The sequence below is a fragment of the Lygodium microphyllum genome, chromosome 4, assembly GCF_053477565.2.
Source record: "Lygodium microphyllum isolate KBCC chromosome 4, Lygodium_microphyllum_v1.1.10, whole genome shotgun sequence".
Lineage (NCBI taxonomy): Eukaryota > Viridiplantae > Streptophyta > Polypodiopsida > Schizaeales > Lygodiaceae > Lygodium > Lygodium microphyllum.
The window spans coordinates 108605676-108629179 of NC_141138.1; positions in this window are offsets into that span (position 1 = coordinate 108605676).

Genomic DNA, 23504 nt, shown 5'->3' on the forward strand with positions numbered 1-23504 from the left:
AGCTACACTCTTTGCATATAGCTTGCCTCTTAAATAGGCACATGAGTACATTGGATATATTGTACTTTGCCCACTTTGACTTGTTGAGTCACATTCTTATCCATCCAACTCATCATCCTCATCTCTCCACACTTTAAGGTAGAGTTTTTATTGTGTTGCATAAAGAAGGTACCACTCATACGTACGCAAATACAAATGTTTCAACACCACTCCCTTAGTGCCTAATTTAGCTACTATGTGGTCATGCAGTTACATTAATTACATTGATTGTCAATTGTCCCCCTCACAAGATGCATCCTATGGGCACTACTAGTGGGTGGTCATATTCTTTGTCATTGGATCTTTAGGTCTTCAAGTCTTGTTCTTAAAAAAAGGATGCATTCTGTCTTTTTTCTTGGTTGTTTTCCTCCATGAAGTTTGTTTATCCTTTGAACCTACATGTCTCTTCATGACATCCAATTTTTTAATAGTGATTACATTTGGCTAAGTGTTTCAATCTACATTTGTGCTAATGTGTCCTTTTCTCCCATAGTGGTAACATTTCTTGGGATCGTTCTTTGTAAAGAATATAGTGTCCTTGCTTGTAGATAAGTCAACCTATCCTTCAAGTTCCTTATTCTTTCAAAAGAATAGAAGATATACACACTTCAAGGTTAAGTGATTCATGTGCAAGGAGTGAATCTTTCAAAGACTCATATGCTTTGGTGGGCTTACAAGTAGTATTACAATGGTTTCCTTGTTAGGGATTTTGACTTAAATTATTTCAAGTTGGTTGATTCTGTAAGTGAGACCTTGTATTCATGGTGGAGACTATAGAGATCAATTTTTAAATACATCTCTTAATTTTGTGCTTTTACACCAAACATTTTATTCAACTCCTCCCACTCGTTCTTTGTTGTTCTTTTTATATTAATATGATGGATAAGTCTTGGAACAAGTTGTAGACCAATTAAAGAAAGTACTTGTTCATCCTTCTCTATCCATGCACCAATTAACTATGGTGGAAGCATCTCGAATTGTGGTCCATAGTTTTTTGTGCATGAGTAGAAACTACATCTAAGTGAGAACAAAATGAGAACAAAAATAATCAATGTGGATTATAGACAAAGTAGACCATGAATTTGAGAAAGCAAAGAAAGCCATTGTAATGTCTTAGTAAAAATTTTAGACGTAAAAAAGAGAGATAAAAATAGGTGTCGCTTGCAAATATGCGCCATCCCCATGCTCACCATCGATGTCATCAAATCAACATGTGATTCATTATCAAATTTGTCATCAATGTCATGATTTCTAACTTTATCCTCACATTGCGAATCTCGCTCGTCGCGATCATCTCACCGATCCTAATCATCTTCGATGTGATCATGTGCATCCACAAAGAACTCACCCTCAAAGGACTCCATCTCACTCATTGCGAGATCCCAAAAAGAAGGCAATAGGGCATCGTCTTCTTAGGCTATATAATGTTGGGGGTAAAGGCATCTATGCCTAGTCACCCTTGTATTAGTTACACTGATAGTACCAACATACTCGCAAACTTGTACACTACAAGTGTTGGGTGCCTAGTATTGTCACTTCATTCTTTATTCTTTTAGTGACACTTGAATAAAGGGAAGGCCAGTCACACATTATGACTATTGGAGTTCCCCATCTTGTGTGTGCATGTCTCTCTCTCTTGCTCTTGCTCCTTGCACCATAGCTCTTGATTCCACTTCAAGGCTCACTCCCTTCAACTGGTATCAGAGCTTTCTTCTCTGTGATCTCAAGCTTGGTCTCGACATTACTTCATCAACTTCCATTCGAACTACCTATATTAGGGATTCACCACTTGCAACTATTGCTTCATCTCTTGCGATTTGTATCGGTCATTTATTGCTCTAGCACTCATCAGGACCTCTTCAAGCCTGATATAGTAACATGGTAGAGGTCATTCATCATTGCTTTAAGCCCTACTATGGGCAATAAAGGCAATAGCAACTCCACGCTAGTTTGCATCTATTTAGAGGTTGTTTGAGACAATAATACTCCTCCAGCCTTTCCTCCTCATGGGGCTACTCACACTGAGCACTTACAACTCCTCTTGGATACTCTACATTGGCCTTGACATTGGCTTCAACCCTTGGCATTGAGATTGGGCAACTAGTATTCAACTCATTGACTATGTATTCAACATACAGTTTGTAAAAATAGGGTTACTCCCTATCATTGATTGTTCTTGCTTAGTGGTGATGCATAAATGATGCCCATTCATGCTTAGTTGATATTCATACATTCGAGGAAGCATACCCATTGATAATCGTTTTTTAGCTTATTCGAGCATTGTTCTTGCTCTGTTTGATAGTGATCTAGTTGCTATAATAACCAAGGTTGAAGTTTATTTGATCAGTTGTGCTTGTTTGATGTTGAAATGGATATGTATGATGCTACCATGTTTAGGGATGGTATGCCTATGCTTTGAGATCATATTGGTTTGATTGGAGCACTTCATTTACTAAGTATGGATAGAGACTTCTATTATTTATAATAGGGGTAAGACTTATTTTATTAGTGAAAGCTCATTTATCGATGCTTATGGATGATGTAACATGCTTTGTCATGGCTCTAGAATGCATTTGAGCTATGATTGAAGCTCATTTTGCACTTGGATGTTAGATGTTTGATATGGATGCTATATGTCTTGGCGATGTATGATGAACATTTGGGCTTTTTCTTGACTTGCATTGAGTTACTCTAGAAGAGCTTTGGACAGTGACATTGGCATTTTAGTCATTGCATTGGATGCTATAGTGGATGCTTTGTTGACCATCTTGACTTGGATACTCCTAGATATGTGCTACTTGGATCTTGGATACACGGGTGCCTTCTACACGATGTTTTGAGCTTTGTTTGCTTGTCTAACATTCAACTTTTGTTCCAGTGGGAGCCACTGCTTGACACTTGGATATTATATTGAGCATTTGGTTACACAGTTGAGCTTGAGGGTCTTCCAATGAGACCGTGGGACTTGGTGACATGTACATGCTCTTATCATGTGTTATATACGCAATTGATACTTAGTGGGTTGATCTAACATTCCTCTTAGGCTAGCACCTATCTTTGTCACAATCTTGTTAGTGATGTATGCATCTTGGTCGGTTATGTATTGAGCTTCCATTACATTTCTCAATTTGTTGTGCCTTTAGTTGGTCTCTTATGTATCCCATTAGACCCACTCTCTCATGATGGTTATGGAGCCTCATGTCCTCCCAAAATCATTTTGAGCCCTCTATGCATTATGTCATGGTGATAGATTTTGGTGATCCCCTCATAAGAAATCTATGTATAGATGTGATAGCTAGTCTTGGGAGAGGGCCATGCAATTTTCCTATATTTCACTGCAGAAAATCCGTACATGGGAGTTGGTTCCATTTGTCCAATGGAAAACATGCATTGCCATGAAAATGGTTGTACAAGTTGAAGAATACCCATAGTATCTTGAAGCCAATATATAAGGCTAGATTGGTTACTATGGATTTTAAGCAAGAGAAGGGAGTTGATTTTGATGAGATATTCTCTTATATTCAAGATGGCTACCCTATTCTTGGTATTAGCCTTAGTTGCGTAGATGGATCTTGACTAGTACCAAATGGATGTGAAAACAACTTTTCTCCATAGGAACTTGCATGAGGATATTTATATGCAGCAACCTAAGGTCTTTGAGGAAAAGAGCAAGGAATGCCTAGTATGCAAGTTGAGGAAGAGTCTTTATGAACTTACGCAGACACCTAGAGAATGGTATCATAAGTTTGATGCCTTTATGCATTCACATGGTTACTTCTAAAGTGATATGAATACGTGTCTTTACAAGAAGAATGCCCATGATGGGATCCTTATCATTACGATTAATGACATGCTAATTGTGTTGGGAGTGCTCATGATGAGCTAGATCCTTTGAAGTTTCTTGTAATGTGCATGCCTATCGGCTATCCAAGCACGTTTTTAGCGGTCCATTGAGAGACAAATCTAAGTGACGCCGCCCGGTAGTCCCATGGAATGTTACGGGGTTTGTCGCCTAGGGTTTCTCGAGTCCACCTTGCAATGGAACGTTTGTGGCCGAACCCACTAGGATCGACCTGAAATCTGGGTCCCTAGTGGCCAAGGTCTCCTAATGGCATCCTAGCTTGGGTCCTAGACATCCAACTTTTCACTGAGATATCCAATACGAAGCAGATCCATACTGCACTAATGAGAGGGATGTGCCATTCAACCTCTCTACCCGTGGGGCATAGTCCCATTCGGGTCCCCTAAAACAACGTGAATCGAGGTTCTAACCTGACAATTTCTAAGGGTCAGATGTTGTAAAACCTTGTGAGAAGCCTCCTAGTTCTCTAGGACCACCCAGCCATAGCACAGATCTGTCGGGGTCGGCCCACCTACTTCTCTTGATAGCTTTAGTTTTCTACTTAGGTCCTACCACAATTATGTGTGACATTTAAAATCAACTTCCTTAATTAAGCCTTTTAGGGAACAGGGTTCATTCATGTAATTTACAGCGCAAACACGAATATAGAGCAAGTAATCCTTTGAAAAAAAAGTTCAAATAAATTTCTTAACTTATCTTCACGCTAATCTTTGTCTCCTACCCATACATGAGAAATTATGTATCCCTTTTGCCTTGTAGAAGTAACCGGTCTAAATCACATGGCACCACAATTTCCATCCTTTATCTAGAATAGGATCTTCCAACGCCACAGACGTTGGGGCCATGGTAGTCTTCAACTCTGTTCCGGACTAGGCAAGGGGTGTCCAAAGCTCCACCTAACCCACAAGCGACCTAGGAGTGAGACACCATTTCCATGGTTAGCCTTTTCACCACTTGATCTTCGGCCCGTGAATTGAGTAGTGGCCTCTTGGGTTGAAGCGCGGTGTGACCTTGGAGATGCTCCATCCGCGCAAAATATTCTTTTCTTAATTAATCCAGTTAAGAATCAAGCACAATCAAGGCAATCAATACTAATATCATTTTCCAAGAAAATATTCCTTTACCCTCATGGCAATTTGTCATCACAGACCCCTGCCATGAATTTACCATCAATCACAAGTGCTTGGAATAATCATCCAAACCACAATGCAACAATCAGTTGAATGTAAAAGCATTTAGGGTGTTGTTTGATCAATCAACAAAACCAATTGGATCTCTTCCAAACAAAGCAGTAATAGTTGCGATAACATTTTCATTGCATATTCACTCTCCCCCTTGGGATCTAAGAGCGGTGCCATGCAAAATTTACTTAACACTTCAACTAAGGCATATGTTAAGGGTTCAAACACTATATAAGACATAAGCTCTATTAATCACTTACATTAATTTATAACCCAACCTTCTTCCCAAAAAGTAGTGGTCTTTACTTTGTCTCAGGGTAGGATTGATAAACATGGTAGCTATCGGACGAATCTCAAGGCATCTTAGTTTTAATCCTTGTGATCATTGTTTTTACTAGCTATGCATAACATCAAGATTCCAATCTATCAAACATGAGCTATCACTTCCTGTTGTTAGCAAGAGCTTGGGCAAAGCCTAAAGTTTCAAAAATGATTCTCTTTAGACTAGGTTGCTTACCATGAAATCCATTAGGCATGCAAGCTCAACATATCCCTTCAACATGGCAAAAATATAGCTATTAATTTGCAAGAAGAGGGAGTCGACAATACCTTGAAACCTTATATGTCATTCATGCTACATATGGATTTGTCGCATAGCATTTAGATGCACTTTGCAAACTCTACCTTTTGAATATGTGAGATGAAATTTATCCTTTTTGATGACCTATTCTCGTGCAGCATAGTATGGGGCCTAATATGTCTCATGTGGGACTGAAAGCAAACATCTCTTAATTTGGAAATACATTACTTACGACCAATACTGAAGTTGGATTGGCAGTGATGCCCTTGCCCGAGGCTTTGTTGTGGATTGTGGAATTGCTAGCCGCACTCGATGCTCTTCACTTGAGATACATTCATGATCATCCTTTCTGTTGCGCGTAATTCCCACAGGATTTCAGCAACCTCCTTTCTCAAATAGCGGGGCCAATTGGGAGAAAATTTGAGCTTACTGGGTGGAGGATAATCTCATGAGGAAGGGAAAAATATAGGTGCATGTGACTACCCTCTTAGGAGGGGAAAGGGGGAAACCTACTGGAAGGTTCTCTCTCTCTCTCTCTCTCTCTCTCTCTCTCTCTCTCTCTCTCTCTCTCTCTCTCTCTCTCTCCCTCCCTCCCTCCCTCCCTCCCTCCCTCCCTCCCTCCCTCCCTCCCTCCCTCCCTCCCTCCCTCCCTCCCTCCCTCCCTCTCTCTCTCTCTCTCTCTCTCTCTCTCTCTCTCTCTCTCTTTGTGTAGCATGCTAGGGCATCAAGACCTCCTCCTATGGCATAGGGGGAAAGGAAAGGGGGGTTTTATAGCAGGAAAGAGAAGTTTTTTTTTGGGGGGGGGAAGTAGTTGTGGTGCATCCATCACCTGTCAGTTTCTCATGGTAGCGGGGAGTCTTCAGCTTCCCATGGACTGGGTGAGGTGGCTTGGAAGGGTGATAGGCCACATGGCCTCCCCCTCAACTTCATATTCATTGTCGTCCTCTCCTTCATCATCATTGTGACCTTCATTAACTTCACCTTCTTCCTCACTACCATTTTTTCCTCCTTTCTTGTCATCATCGCCTTCTCCTTCTTCCTCCCCATCGACGTTGTCACGTCACCTCCCCCTTCCTTCATCCCTATTTCTTCTTCTCCCATGCCATCGACTTCCTCACCCACATCATCTTCTCCCTCTTTCCCTTGCCACCTATTCGGTGACAGCAGAGGGGGGGGAGAATTTCATTAAAAAATCCATTAGTTTTAAGGGGGGGTTTCAATGCGGAGAGGGGGTGGAATGTTACAATTCTTCTTAAGAAGAGCTTTAAGATGAAGAACATGAGACATGCCTCTCACATACTTGGTATACACATAATATACAATTGCTCCAAGGGACTCCTCTACTTATCACACAGAGGGAATACATTCATAAAAGTCCTTAAGTGATACCATATATAGGGTGGTAGGGTGGTAAGCCTACTGGCTACCCATTACCTTCTCATATGAAGCTTAGTCAAGTAGATTATTCCTAGTCAAATGATTAGAGGGCTAAGATGGGTAACTTAATGTATGCTAGGATCACCACTATACCCAACATAGCATTTGCAATGGGAATTATGGCTTATTTTATGGCAACAATAGGAAAGTGACATTGGGATATGGTAAAAGGTATCATGAGATACCTTAAAGTAAGTGCAAACATGTGTATTTGTTATGGTGGCCAAGATACTAGAGTTATGGGTTACACAAACTGTGTGATTATGCAGGATATGCAGATAGTAGGAAGTCTACCTGTGGCTATGTCTTCACCTTGCCGAACGTGACGTTTCTTGGATATCTAGGGTTTAAAAATGCATGGTATTGCCTATTACTAAGGCTAAGTACATTTCAACTAAGTCAGGCTTGCAAGGAGGCCCTACGGTTAGGCTGTCTGGTGGCAAACCTTGGTATGACTATGTCTCCTACATTGCATTCAAACTCTATGAGTGCCATCTAGGTGGCATGTAATGCAATCTTTTATGCGAAGACCAAGCACATCGAGGTTCGTTATCACTTCATCAGAGAGGTGGTTGAGGATAAGTAAATAGAGCTTACAAAGATCTCAATTGATGAGAGTCTTGCAAATCTACTCACTAAAATTCTCTAAGTGAAATGTTATACCTTCCTTAGGAAAATGATAGGCATAGGATGAGATGACGTCTAATTCTCATCCTATTATACTTATATCTACACTTTGTACTTTGTCACTTTTTTCTTATTTTCTCCTCACTCAAGCATATTCGCCCTTAAATGGGAGGTTGCTGAGTATTAAAGGTTGGCTGTGCTTAGCCACCTATATTTACTTATACTTATCACCTGCATCCTTGTACACTGTAGGTAGCAACTACTCACCACTGTCACTTTATTCTTTATTCTTTACGTGCCAATAGTTAGGGGAAGGTAGGTCACACATTGTGATTGTTGGAGTTCCCACATACTAATCTTGATCTTTCTTGCTTGAACCTCTGTAGCTCTTGATTCTCTCTTTCTTTTGTTTGTACTCCCACTCCCACTCCACCTTTCAAGAATATGGCCCATACAATATGTTCCTTCTCTACCCTCTTTGAGATTCATAGTCCCTCATTATTCTTGACACTTCAAATACCTTGTCTTGCATAGTCTATTGATTACCATTGCCATAATGTAGGGCTTGAATTCTTCACTTGAGCCATCTCTTTTCTAGTTGCTTGAATCACCTTTTGCATTGTGTTGAGTCGTAGGGCCTTCCTAAGCCTACGCATGGAAAATTGAAAGTGACTTGCATTAGTGTTTCTTGAGTCTCCCATTGCTCCTATGCAATGATCTCCTTGTTCTAGCTAACTGAAATGTGTTACAACACATGTTTTGAGCAAAAAGGTGACATTGGGCTATGGGGAAAAGAAGAAGAACAAGTAGACAATCATGATAACATGAAGAAGACTTGCTTGATTGATAGTTGTGCCAAGTACATTATTTTATAGCTTTTACAGCTAGGATGCACTCTTCCCTCTTTGTTTATGGGGTATTGTGCTTTACATGTGCTTGTAGAACAACCTTGAGCACCATATCTTTTAACACCCCCCTTGTTGCTCACTCACCCTCTATATAAATGCACCTAAGGTGTACGTTCCCTCCCTTAATGCTTGCAAGGATTTTTTAGCTCATGTAAAGCCAAAAAGAGTGTATGCAATGCAACATCTTAGAAAATAATTTAAGTCTATTGTTTAGAAGTTGATTCTTGTACCGAGTTGGCTTTTTGATTCCAATAGTCCTTGTCAAATTTTTTGAGTTTATGCACTTGGATTTCCCTTTATCCCAACAATCTTACTTCTTGTGTCCACTTTTTCCACATGCCCTACAAACAATCTTGGAAGATCCTTTGCTATAAAGTGTAATTACTATGGGGCTCAATGAAGTTTTTAGGGTCTTCTCTTCGAGTTTGCTTTGTTGCTTATAAAGGGAAACTACCACTAAGTTGAGTTTTCTATGTAACACATTTCTCAAAGTTGATACCACTTGTTCATATCCTTTGTTAGGTTTGTCCACGTTATCAGTAACACAACAATTGCTTTATCTTTTTTGATGTTTTTATTATTGGAAGCTAGTTGCACCTTCAAGCTTTAAAGTTTATTTATCAATTATGTCAAGGAATCATAATTGTTTAAGCTTATCCTAAATAACTCTATTAAAATATTTAGCTTTGAGTTATTTTCTTGGGAGCCAAATGTTTTGTCCAACTTCTTTGATGCTTTCTTACCTTTTGTGATCTCTAAAATCTGATGAAGAACACAATCTAATAAGCCCTATGCTATTATCCCAAGTGCTTTCTTATTCTTTCTTTTCCATGTTGGGTCCTTAGAAGCCTCAAGTTGAACAAAAAGTTCCCAAATATATTTATGCATTAAATGATATATGGTTTTCATTTTCCAAGTGTGAAAATTGTTGCCATGGAAATTTTCTACGACTTCTATTTCAAACATTTTGGAAACGAAAGGGTCTTACCAAGTGATTCACGCAATAGTATCTTTCTCCATACAATGAATTTTTAGGATTTTACAATGGCCATTAACTAAATTTTAATAAGCCAAAATTTGCATGGGAACAACAATTTAGGACTTTTGCAATGAATGTCTTCTCAGGTTGAAGTGCACAAGAACAACCTTTAACAGACAAGCTAGTTTACATAGTTGTTAGTGTGAATGCGGCTTTAAAAATAACCAAAACCAAAGGACTCAATGTGAACACAGGCTATTCTATACTAATTTATAAGAAGAAAGTGTGAAATAGGATTGGAGTTTGACCAATTCGAGACAAGAGGTGTGAAATGGGTTATTTCAAAGAGGGCCTTTTCTAAAAATAAAGAATGATAAGCATTATTGTTTAAAGGATTAAAGGGGGGGGGGGGGGGGGGGGGGGGGGATGACTTAATAATAAAGCAAGAAGCCTTACCATGCGATGCACCCAACTAACCAAAAATGCCGCAGATTCACAAGGACAATGGTATGTTTTTGTTGCACTTAAATCCATTGATCTCATATTCTCATCTTGCTATGACTAATTTTGGGGAACCAAGATCCATAGCAATAGAGAGAAAGTCTTCAATTCTTCTCTTCTTTCTTCTGACTATCTTATAGAAGAAACCCTTGTGCTTCTTTAATAAGCACACCCTTTAGCCATGACCCTTGCTTATTACACAAGCTTCCCCCTTAAGCAAGGCATTCAAGCAACTGTGCAACCAATGACCACCAAAAAAATAAATTGATAGGGTTTGAAACCAACCTTCTAATGGTAATAATCTTCAACAAGAGCCATCAAGAACACTTCAAACAATGATCGAGTAGAAATGATATTTTCTTATACCTTGCTTGAATAAGGCCTCTTTCACACCTCCAATGCACTTGAGAGCCTTCAAACTTGAGCCTTGAGCTTCTCCACCTTGTGTGTAGCTATGGATGCCTCTTTACCTCACAAGCCTCAAGGATGAGACTCTAACACCATGTTACAAAACATGGTTTCAAGGAGAAGATGAGACTGGGCTATGGGAGAAAGAAGAACAAGTAGACTATTATGATAGCATGAAGGATACTTGCTTGATTGATTATTTTTCCAAGTACATTATTTTCTATATTTTTCACCTAGGACACACTCTTACCTCTTTGATTATGGGATACAATACCTTGCATGTGCTTGTAGCATAGTCTGTAGAACATTTTAACAATATGTACTCCCCTCATTACGGGAAGGGTATGTCTAGTACTTGTTGCTAAGGATTGGCCAATGAGTTTTCTCTTTCTTATTTCCACATTCTCTCTTTTCTTTGCATGGCTTCTATCATCCCTTCTAAGGAAGTGGGTTCCTCCTTAGCCCTTGTAGTGATATCTGGTTCTTGTGGCACTGGCACTTCAAGTTCCTATGGATCCCAATTTATTTGAAGTGTAGGAGGTGATGATGGTGGTTCTTCTATGGTGGCTGGAGTGGGTTCTTCATTATTCACAACCCAATTTAGTTTTAGACCTTGTGTTGAGAGTCCAACTTCTCTTAACTATAGCACCTAAACTTCCTTTGTCATTTGGTAACCAAGCTATGGTATTTTTGCCTCTGAGTTGTGTTTAACTGTTTTTCTGATGAGTTGTAGCTTTCTTCTAAGTTTTTCAATACAATCCTCCTCACATGGCTCTAACAGTGTAAGAAATTTGTTGGCAAAATTTTGTCGTTGCATTTATATCACCTCTTCTATTGCTTTGGCACTTTCATTTGCCAAATTCTTCTCATATAATCTAGGTAGGTGCCCAAGTTGCATATGGTGTCAACACTTATCTCCTTCCATTGTCCCACCTTCTCCTTTCCTTGCTCTAGCCCCTTGTTTTGGCCTTTTTGTGAGGATTTCTACTGTATTATGCTTCCCAAGTTTGACTCAAGTTTTTCTTTGTTGCATTTCATACTTTAATTGCTTCTAGAGTTATGTGTAATGATGATAGCCCTTTTCTATTTCCTTCTCTAATTCCATAAGCTTTCTATTCTTGTGTCATGCCTCTTTATTTTTTTGTCTTACCTCTTTTAGTTGTGTTGTTAGTAGCCCTTGCAACTGTTTCAATGCATTTAGCTCTTATTCTAGCTTGGCTTTATCCCTAATGGCTTGTATGTATTGACTCTCGAGTTACACCCAATTTTCTCTCTCAAATTTGTATTGTTCCTACAGCTCTTCATACTTCTCTCCTTTGTCACTACCCACCTTTAGTGTTGCCAAATCCTTCTTTAGATTACAAATTTCCCTACTTTTCACTATCAATATGCTGCATGGATCTCTTTATATTTTCCTAGGGTGGGTAAGGTAGCCTTCATTTCTTCCTCCAATTGGTCTCTCTAATCCCGCAGATCCTTTAGTAACTCTTTAAATCCTTGTGCATGGCTCAATGTGACTAAAGGCATTTAGGTTCTTGATCCTTCAACCCTAGGAGTTTTAGGTGCCTTTTTCTTACATTCCATATCTACAATTGCCACTCTCTTTGTACACCTACTTGTGTCATCTCCTAATCTTTCTTCTGAGAGGGAAACAACCTATGATGCTAATTCATAGACCATATCCTCCAACCTGCTTCTAGCATTGCTTTCTCTGTGAACATTGGTATGGAGGGTGTGGTGGCTAAAATTGGTGGGAGAGGGGCTTCTAATGGGGCTCTTCCCTTGTAATTATTATTGGTGGCTACATTAAGGGTTTTGCTACACTCATGCCTATTTGTGATAACATTTGAAGATTGAAGTTCGTGAGTGCTACTTTCTTGCCTCTAGAAGGTTGCTTGACTGAATATTGAATGACTAGAGATATATACTCTTCTTTTTGTTTATTGATTTTCTCCTCTACTCCTTGATGTTTGTGATTCCATTCCTCCTCTTCCTTTCTTGATTCCTCTTTATCTTTCTCTATGGCCTTCCCCCATCTAGTGGGCATTTTAATGTTGAGCTCCTTTCTCCTTGCTTCCTTAAAGGCAGTTGGCGCTGGTATCTCTAGCTATGCTTCCTATTGTTCCCATTGTGCTATTAATACCGCTAGTTGTTGGTCCTAGAACCTCTTGCTTCTCATCTCCGGTGCTCATTCTAGTGCTTGGAACTAGGAGGTTTTGATTGCCAAGTGTTATGGTGGTCGATTCACCTCTTCTTTGGTGAGGCTTCTCTTGGAGGCTTGACTTGATACTTTTTAATGGGACTTTTGTCATGTCTTAAGCTTCTTTTGATTCCTACTACAATCTCCTAACCTCCTCTTCTCTTATATCTTCTATAGGTTCTTGCTCTGATGTACCTTCAAATGTGGAAGGCACTTCCTATATTAATACACCTAGAGGATTTGAGATTGTCGACACCTTTCTTGTATGTGAATATTTGATTTCTTCTTCTATGAATGTAGTCAATAGACCCTCAAATCCCAATAGCGTGGCTTTGGTTGTAGCTTTCCTCCTTTTTCTTCCATGCTCATTGTTGATGCGGATCCAAATCCTTCAAGGCCTTGTGTTTGCATGAAGAAACACAATGTGTATATCAAAAGATGAGACAAAGAAACTTAAAAATAATGAAGAAGAAGATCAATGAAGAGTGATGAACAACATTGTATCATACTAAATGAATCATGTTGATCCAATGGAGCGAAGGTCCAAAATGACTACACTATCCTAGCTAATCTAGCATCACTAATAATCCAATAGAACGTGGAAGGGACCTTCACTATGAAGAGAGTGAAATTCAATCCTTTAGGTAGAGACATCAATGAAAAAGAAAAGGGTTTCTCTATGGAGGGAGATAAATGCAATCCTCTAAGAAATGGAATGTGGAGTAGGCACTAGAAGATGAAGGACATTAGTAGAGGGAGCAAAATGTAGTCCCTAGAGGCTATCAGAGATGAAGGATATGCTAAACTCTCTAGGAGGATGGTTGCTATCAAGGCAACTACCGGGCAACCCTTTCAAAGTGAAGAAAACACAAAAACACATGTACGCATGTAGGGTTGATAAAGAGGGTGTAATCTACTATAGACTACCTCAATCTATTTCATTTTCTCCATAAAGTGCCTAATGGTTGGGAACTATCATCTAGGTGCTAGGTTGGTAGGAGGAGCTCAAAACACACACATTAATGATGAAGATCATCTAATGTGCCATTCCAAGGAGGAGTGAAACCAATAAAGCAAAAATGGAAATGATAAAGAACAAGTTGCCAAGCAATGTGGACTCAAAATGTAGCAATCTAGAGTGTCTATAGCTAATGGTAATGTGAATCCTAGACACTGATAAATGATATAAATAGAGCCTTTTTTGGGGTTTAAATGGAAGCTAGAATAGGAATTAATGGTATACAATGCACTTAATGACTTTAGTATCTCAACAATGTGGTCTTTACCAAAGAGGCAATTACTATGGAAGATACTGCATCTACAATGATTCTACCATCGTGCACATAAGAGAGTGGTCTCTACAAGCTCATACTCCCTTGTTGCTTTATCTTCTTTAACACAGCGCAAGGGCAACCTCAAAAAGCCCAAGGTAGATGAAAAAGGGGAAAGGTGCATGTTAAAATACAAAGGCGCACCCTAAAATCTTGTAAAATAGTGCCAGGCGGTGGAAAATCCGGAAAGCTAAAATAAAAGACAAAGACAAAGGCCAAGGCAAGAGAAATGGAAGGCAAAGGCGCACAAGGAAAAGTGCAAGACAAAACTTTTGTAAAAGAGCGCAAGCGCATCACGGTTTAATTCAAGGAGCGCCGGCTCTCACCCGTGCAATTTGTAAATATAGATGGGTGGTGGAAAGGAAGCTAGGAAGATAGAAGGACAATGGGAAAAATGGCCTAGGCTACGACCGGCCATGTAAAAAAGGGAAAGGGGGATGACCGCCCAAAAGGGATTTAAGGTTTTGTATATAAAGTTGAAAAGTGAATGAGAAGCTCATTCTTGTGTGTGGCAAAAAGTGGCTCTCCTCTTCTTCTTCTTCTTCTTCTTGCTTGCTTGAGCTTGCGCTTGAGAGAGGGAGGGTGAGAGTGTGAGGGAGTGAGTGTGTGAGGGTGAGGGACCGTGGAGTGGAGAAGCTCTCCATCTTCTCCTCTCTTCTCTTCTCTTGCTCGCAGTGATGGAGCTTGGAGCGTGGAGCTTGAGGATGGAGCTTGCTTGAAGCTTGCACTTGGATTGTGGAGCTACCAGAGTGTGCATGAGAGGAGGTAACTCGAACGACATGGAGATAAGCTCACTACACCCATAGATATGGATGGTGCATCGGCTAAGTGAGAGGTAGCCATTAGTGCTCGGCTTGGAATGCTTGAAACAATAAGCGGTTCGTGGGTCTTGGCGGTTGAGCGAAAGCTCCCACAATTTGTTTCTGTTGTTTGCCAGGACAAACGGATTCAAGCCTTGAGCACTTGCGCGCTTCGAATCGAGCATCGAAGTAAGGGTTCTCCTCGAACCAGTGCTTGAGATAGGTAGGAAGTGAGGGGGTTGAAGATGGTATTCAACCTCCTTGGCAAGTAGGTTTTTGCTTTTTTGAGATTTATGTTGTGAGATGGAGTAGTGTAGGTATTTACTTTGTGATTTGGGCGCATTAGAGTAGGAGAAAACAAAGAAAAACAAATAAAATAAGCATTAGGGTTTACTGTTGCAAAACAGGGCAAAAATCGTGCAAGAAATGGTACAAAGCTCGCTTGTGATGCCTAAGTTGCCAAGTGAGTGATAGGGGGAATCAATACCATACCCAGGAGGGGGTATAAGGGCCAAAAGTGGCAAGAAAGGCCACATTGTGTACTGCAAGGTTTCAGGAGAGCAAGAGAGAAGAGGAAAGCTTCGTGAGTGGATCCGCTTCGATCTTGTCATCCGAGAGATATTTGCCCAGGCCAGGTAATTCCACACCTTCCCCTACATGAGTAGGATGGATGTGGAGCTGCTTGACTAGGGGGAAGGCCTCCAACGCTCGGCGTGGTAGATTTCGTGAGGTTCGACAGAAAAACGCGCCGCGCTCGGCGTGTCCGAGTGACGGCGATTCTGGGTGGAGTCCCAGAATCGGCCCTCAGACCATCCAACTCAGCCCTCTTGACCACTTGACCCGGCCCTTGGCCACTTAGTCCTCTGACCATTCAGCCACTACCACTCTGACACCCACCGCTCGGCCCGTCCGAATCGAGCACTCGGACTAACTTGGAACTCAGCCCTCCTGACTCAGCCCCAGCCCACTCAGCCCTCGGACAACTAGGTTCGGACTGCCCGAATTTGGCATTCGGACAGTTACATACGGCCCCTTCTACTCGGCCCTCGGATGAGCCTAATCGGGCACTCGGCCCCTGCAATTCGGACCAGTTGGGCCGAGTGTAGATTTTCATCAAATTCTCAAGAAATTAACCTGACCCAGTTAGAACTCAGCAACACAAATTGTTGAAAGCCCTTAGGACGCTCAGAACTTGATTCTAGCACACAGAATAGGCAAAATCGTAGGGTGCAACGGCTTAGCAGCTAGAAGTAGGCAATTACGAGGCCAGGGACTTAGACGCAAACCACTGAGTGGTAAAGCCTGATTGGACCCAAAAACGAACGAGGAAACAAATTAGAAAAGCTCTAAACCCCGAAATTGACCCCACAAGTTACATAGAGCGAAAGGCACATCACAAATCCATCACTGGGTTGAAACTTAGAGCAAGTAGTTCAAGATTTGGCTGAATGATCCTCCAAACTGTGCATGGTGTTTACCGTAACGGCCCTGCGGGCCGAGGAGGGGACTGCCCCCCGGACCCCCACAGAGGGGGCTCCGCCCCCTTCGCACCTCCCCCAAGTAGGTTGGAGAGAAAACGCGTGCCATGACATGTCCTCCAAATTCGACCCTAGTGTAGTAATGGCTCTACATGAACATGGATTCTCACTGACGAAAGAGCAACCAAAAGCCCATGCCCGGACCGAGAGAAACAGAGACCCTAGAACCTCAATGGGCCAATCTAGCCAACAAGGGCAAAAAGGCCACACTATAGAAACACATACGTGTTGCATTCGGACTGCATCTAGTCAAAGCGAAAAGCAACAACATCAAGCTACAATAGCGAGAATGACTGGATACGATAGTCCTGACAATAGATGCTCCTTGAATAGCACCGCACTGACGAACCAAGACATCAGTGGAGAATCCACATCCGGTCGTGCAGTTGGCCACTCAAGGGCATTTGTCAGAAGGCTTAAATTTACAAGCCAAGACCCAGAAGATGAAGACATAGTACCACTTGCTTATCTTAGGGTCAAACTCACCGCAAAAAGAGAGCATACTATCGATGCTCTGATTGATGAAGGAGCAGATTTTCATGTCTTGACCTATGAGGCATGGACCCTACTAGGCCAACCAAAGCTGACACCGACTAATGCAACTCTTAACCGTTATGGGGGATCTCCACAAGCACTCATAGGGAAGTGCAATATCCTTGCAACAATTGAAACTGGGAGCTTGTCTATCCTATTTCATGTTCCTCCAAATAGTGCTAAATACGGTAAGGAAACCCTCCTGGGAAGACCCTTCAAAAAGGCAACCAAATGTGAGGCTGACTATGTAGCTCAGAGGATACACCTGACACTACCGGGTGTGAGGATAGTCACAACCTTTAGCAAGGGTGACCTCATCGAACCTCGAGGGAAAGGCAAGGAAGGTGCTGACGTAACAGTCAAGCTTACTAACAAGAGCAAGGACTTGTTGGAGGAGTTGATACAAGCACAGGTCGAGCAACGAGAACCCGTGAGTAAGGCCATGCTTGGAGCAAGAAGGTCAAGAGACAATGCCAAGGACGGGCTTTGGACTTACAAATATCGTAGAAGACCCCAAAAGAAGCCCAAGCCTTATAGACGAAGGCATCGATGGAGGGTCAGCACAACGCTGCGATGGATATCCAAAGCATTGCTATGTGCTCAAGGGTATTATGTAGGCAACCGATGGATTTAGGTACCAAAACCCCCTGCTAAACCACCTCTACCAGAAGCCCAAGTTATGTCAAAAGCAAAGAGGCGTAGGAGAAAACCTAAACGAAAATCTAAGTCTCAAACCAAAAATATTGGAGGGATTGAGTCCCTCATGATCGAAATCAAGAAACCGAACAGGACCTCTCAAAAATTAGATCCTCAGCCTACCATCCTTAGCAAGAAGATATTGGAGGTAACTGTCGAGCATGCACGAGGTCCATTAGTGGCCAAGGAGCCTTTGATTTCCCAAGAGGATAATGAGCACCACATGCACAACATCGCTCATGATAAGGCTGATTGCTCAACAAAGCTAATGACAGAATCGTCTAACAATCACAAGCAAACCATTTGGCCAGTGCCAAGTCCACCTAAGAGTCCTAGATCTCCTACATCCTCTTTTTCCAAACGGACACATGAAGCACAACAATGGTCATCAATGGCGGTTGCTCACTTGCAACCTCTATCTCCATCAAAGCTTCTGCATATCCAAGAGGGGGGACATGACACTAGCCGTAGCTCTCGGCCCAAGGATATGCCTGTGCAACCCAATGTGACCAAATCAATTCATGCTCGATCTACACATATGAATGCTCAAAGGGCAACAAAAGACGCGACCACTTCTGATCGCCCTAAGGACTGGACACCGCAATCCACCAATAGTAGCAAGTCCACCGAACTAGCTGCTAGTGCTTCAAGTCAGGGATCACAACAATCAATGCCCCTTGCAGAATGTATCCTTAGTAGTTTACATGTGGATGAGGTGTCGCAACCAACTTCCTTGACAACTACAGCACCCCAAAGCACCTAAAGCCTAGGCTTGAGGAGAAACCTCCCAACGATGTGGCCAGGGAGATGGCGCATCGAACCACTCAACCTAGCAAGGCTAGACAACAGATCACGGCTATGTCCCATGAGGACACCCTAGAGACAGGAAATGCTAAGGCCCAACCAAGCACGACAACGGATGACCTAGTCTAGGGTCCTGAGATGTTGAGAGATGCACCTTCACTGACCAAGAAAATGAGGAGAAAACAACGAAAACAACAATAGTTGCAGGTGGTTGTGGACCCCAAGAACATTAAGACAAAGAGCGCTGGAGAATTGATGAACAAAGCATCAAGTCCACCCACCAATGAACCCATTAACGCCTCTCCTAATAGCGGTGAAACCTCAAACATGTCCATGTGCTCTGAAAAATCAAAATAGTTATTACCATCAATGGCTGCTTACAATGCTCAATCCACTAACAATAGAACTTGCATTGACCAATCAAGAGTGGATATAACGCTGTCACAACAGGGTGACAAACGTATACCAGTCACATCCAAGGAAAACCATGATGTAATAACGAAGCCTCAGGAGAAACATGGAAACCCCAAGAGTGTCAGACATCCTAGCATGGACCGATCCTGCTCATGTAGGCATGAGCCCCCAGCTACACTAAAGCCTAGGCTAACTCCTAGAACCTTGCATGACTTGACAACCAAGCAACCCCTCGTTGAACATAGAAGTGTCACCGAATGCTTAACTGAGTTGGATGCCAAGGTCAAGGTGTTCGCACGTGTCTATGTCCTGGCAGACATGTGCACATTCCCTAAAGAGCAGCTCGGAGAATACTTGCCATTTTCCTTATCTTGGGAAGAGCAAGAACATCTTGACGAGCACTATAGCAGGCTCCTGCATGAACGCATGCTACTCATCTCGGGCAAGGAAGTCGACAAACTGCGCTTAAATGTCACATTCAATGATGTGCTCTGCCAACCAAATCTCTTAGAGATAGAGCAACTAAAGTGACAGTCAGAGGGCCAAAGTCAATTTGAAGAGTGTTGGTGTGAAAACCGTGTTGCAATGGCCTAACTAGGAGCTCAAATCATGACAGTCTCTGAGGAGTGATTGGCCAAATGGCGGTCTCAAAGAGACCCCACCTATATGGCACCAATCTCCCTCCGAGTGCTGACTCCCATTCGGGGTACAGACTTGGCTGAACCTAGCCAAGAAAACTATCTGTTTGGTAAGGTTCTCACTGAGGAGGAGTTACATGTTGCCAATAGACTCGGGCAAGGTTCCACGCTACTCGATGTGGCAAAATATCTATCGGTATTGAGTAAGCTACCACGAATACTAGCTGCATGCGCCACGCTCCAGTACAATCCTGAGTTCTACAATTGGTTTCTATCCTCGTGAGGTGACACTATAAACAATGATTTTTCTGTCACCCTGTATAGACACTATCAACACACACAAGCAATAATAGTCAAGCGCAGACAGAAGAGTTGGGACCAACGGGCTGGGCTCGTCCGGTCCCCCTCTCACATGACCATTTTCACCTCCGGGCAAAGGGCATGCACCCGCATTGCCACCGTGGAAAGCCTTGACCAACATCTCTGATGATGTAAGTAGGGTGTAGTCCCTTTCTATACACCTTTCCCTTTCCGATCCATCCTTCCAAGGATGAGCCCTGCCCAAATCCATGGCCACCAGCCGATGTAACGCAACATGAGCCGAGATCTACAAATGGTGGAAGGCTAAGTTAACATCATCACGGGGGCCATTCCGCTACAATGAGCACATCATGTTCCACCCCTCCTCTTCTAGTCATATGCGTTTGATAACCCACACTGAAATCCCTCCCATGCGAATGATCTTATTCCACATCAAGGCCTAACCCTTGGGTTGCATCGTGCAGATCCCCCCACAAGGAAAACATGGAGAACCACGGGTAGCTGGCTTACAGAGACGCTCTTCGCGGACGATAGGAACATGCAGCACACGCCCCTCCGCCAGTGCGCTACGTGCCCACTCTCAAAAGATATGCGAAGAGACGAGGGCCTAAGTGACACCGCCCCGGAAGAAGGCCGAAAAATCCTCGGACGAGGAAAGTGGAAGCTCAACGAAGCGCGCAAGACGTGGCAACACCAGTTGCACAAATCCCCAACGTATGCTCAAGCACCAAATGCTCAAGGGCAAAAAAGGCGGCCCGGGACAGGGAAGAGTTCAATGAATTATTTAAAGGCATTTTGGAAACGGTGGTGGCCTGGGACTACACCATTCGTGTCCCGGCCGACATGTGCCCTGCCCGACCTGATGGGAGTCCCGCACCAGCACCACCCTAGTCGCCTAACCAATCGGACTCGCCCCGCCTAGTACAAATCGACTAAGCCCCTATGATGTACAAGTAGCTTGACAAGTTATCAGGACATAACTTTTTGTCTTTTGATGGGTAAAAGGGCAACTCCCCACTTGTACAACTTCTTTTGTCTATCACTAATGTATGCCACGTATTGGACAAGCAATCGCATGGGCATTGCAATTAACATCATAGCATTTCGAAAAGTTATGTCTTAACATAACTGCATCGATTGAATTACTTAACAAAATCACGCATGTGCTCTCACGAAGTGACAAGTGGATGCAGGGTAACACAGGTCTTCGTGCAAACGTGTTCAACGCCAGGGTCACCGCAAAACCAGCAACCATGCACGAACCGCAACAAAGCCACGCTACTAAATGCGAACAATCACCCTTGCGAGTGCCCACATCGCACGAACCAACGCATAGTCATGGGCTACACTCTCTTCTTGGGCCAAGCTCTACAGTGAGCCCACGATGGGTGTCGCTGCAATCATATTGCAACAACGGCTCCCCTAACAATGAGGCTAGGGCAAAATCATCACGGTCATATCCATGTCCTGAGCCTCTGAGGCTTGACATGTCCCGACCCATTGAAAAACTCATAGCCTCCGCATATTGCAATGGTTGTGCTGTGGCAAAAAAAAAAAGAGCACCCACGATCACAGCACAGCACCTAGGGGTCCTCAAATTAGGTGCGTCCAGTGACCTTGGTCGGCTGGCTCCGTCCCTAGTCCCCTAGCCCCCTAACATCACCCACAATTATTCAGGGCACATCAAGGGCAGGACAGCCCTAGGGAGCTTGTCTCGCCTGTGGTTAAACCTGACACCCTGAACCATTCACACAATTGCCTCTTACACTCCGCCTTAAAACCATGGCAATCCATTGGGGCATGCATCGCACTAATGGCTATGCACAGTACACCGTCCTCATCGCACTGGCCCCATGTCTACCACCTATGGATAGTACACTATCCCTGGGTTCTATCCTACTACATCGTGCAATCACCATGCACAAGATGTTGCACACACCTTCACACGTACTTCTTTCTATCATAAACCACTTTGCTTCATCCACACGACGTTATGAGAAACGAGGCCGCAGTCTTCTACCTACGTAATATCTAAGTATGCACGAGCACTCACATAATATCTGCACTAAAGTCTATACACAGTTTGGGTCCTCAAGTGCAGGACAATACTCCAGGCTTGCTTAGAGTTCGACCTGTCTCCCAAACTAATCCAAATATACCTTGTGCATGCTACGAAGACTAGCACTACCCCTTAGGAAGAGACCACCTGAGAGGTTTTCCAATTCCAGGTATTAAAGACTCCAACAAAAGCACTGTCAGCCCTACATCAACACTCAACTCTGCATTCTTGTCCTTTACTTCGTCATGCAAACCACCAGCGAATCATCACGAGCAGGATCCACCATGAGCATCCCACGCACACCAAACCCCGTGCCAGCCATGAGTGGCCATTCCCAACAAAGAGTAGCCCTATCGCCACCTCCAATAATCATATCACCAGCCAATCGAAACAACACAGCGTCACCACCGCCCTTCCTCCGCGCCACATAATAACTCCTCCAAGGCAAACCACAACAACCCTTCTACCCACATCTTCGGTGCAAGCTCTGCATGCTACCTTCGACGCAGAGTGCCATGGGACTGGCACTTGTCTAGGAGGGGGTAATGTTAACCCCAACATGAAGAAAGCAAAAGAAAATAAAAAAGACGCAGGGCAAAGGCAGAAAAAAGGTAGCTCGACTAAAGGAAGAAGAGGAGAAAAGGCCAAAAGCATAAGGGCAATCTCAAAAAGCCCAAGGCAGATGAAAAAGGGGAAAGGTGCATGTTAAAATACAAAGGCGCACCCTAAAATCTTGTTAAAGAGTGCCAGGTGGTGGAAAATCCGGAAAGCTAAAATAAAAGACAAAGACAAAGGCCAAGGCAAGAGAAATGGAAGACAAAGGTGCACAAGGAAAAGCGCAAGACAAAACTTTTGTAAAAAAGCGCAAGCGCATCATGGTTTAATTCAAGGAGCGCCGAGCTCTCACCCGTGCAATTTGTAAATATAGATGGGTGGAGGAAAGGAAGCTAGGAAGATAGAAGGACAATGGGAAAAATGGCCTAGGCCGGCCATGTAAAAAAGGGAAAGGGGGATGACCGCCCAAAAGGGATTTGGGGTTTTGTATATAAAGTTGAAAAGTGAATGAGAAGCTCATTTTTGTGTGTGGCAAAAAGTGGCTCTCCTCTTCTTCTTCTTCTTCTTCTTCTTCTTCTTCTTCTTCTTCTTCTTCTTCTTCTTCTTCTTGCTTGCTTGAGCTTGTGCTTGAGAGAGGGAGGGTGAGAGTGCGAGGGAGGGACCATGGAGTGGAGAAGCTCTCCATCTTCTCCTCTCTTCTCTTCTCTTGCTCGCGGTGATGGAGCTTGGAGCATGGAGCTTGAGGATGGAGCTTGCACTTGGATCGTGGAGCTACCGGAGTACGCGGGAGAGGAGGTAACTCGAACGGCATGGAGGTAAGCTCACTACACTCGTAGATATGGATGGCGCGTCAACTAAGTGAGAGGTAGCCATTAGTGCTCGGCTTGGAACGCTTGAAACAATAAGCAGTCCGTGGGTCTTAGCGGTTGAGCGAAAGCTCCCATAGTGCTTCTTTAGAGGTATTAGTTGAAGATTTGCCCATTTTCCCTTCAAACTTCCTACTCTACACCCTAGTTGTCAAAGGGGCAGATAACATCATGTGCCTTTTCCCAAGGCATCTATTTGAAGTGCATATACTCCTTTGAAGTTGAT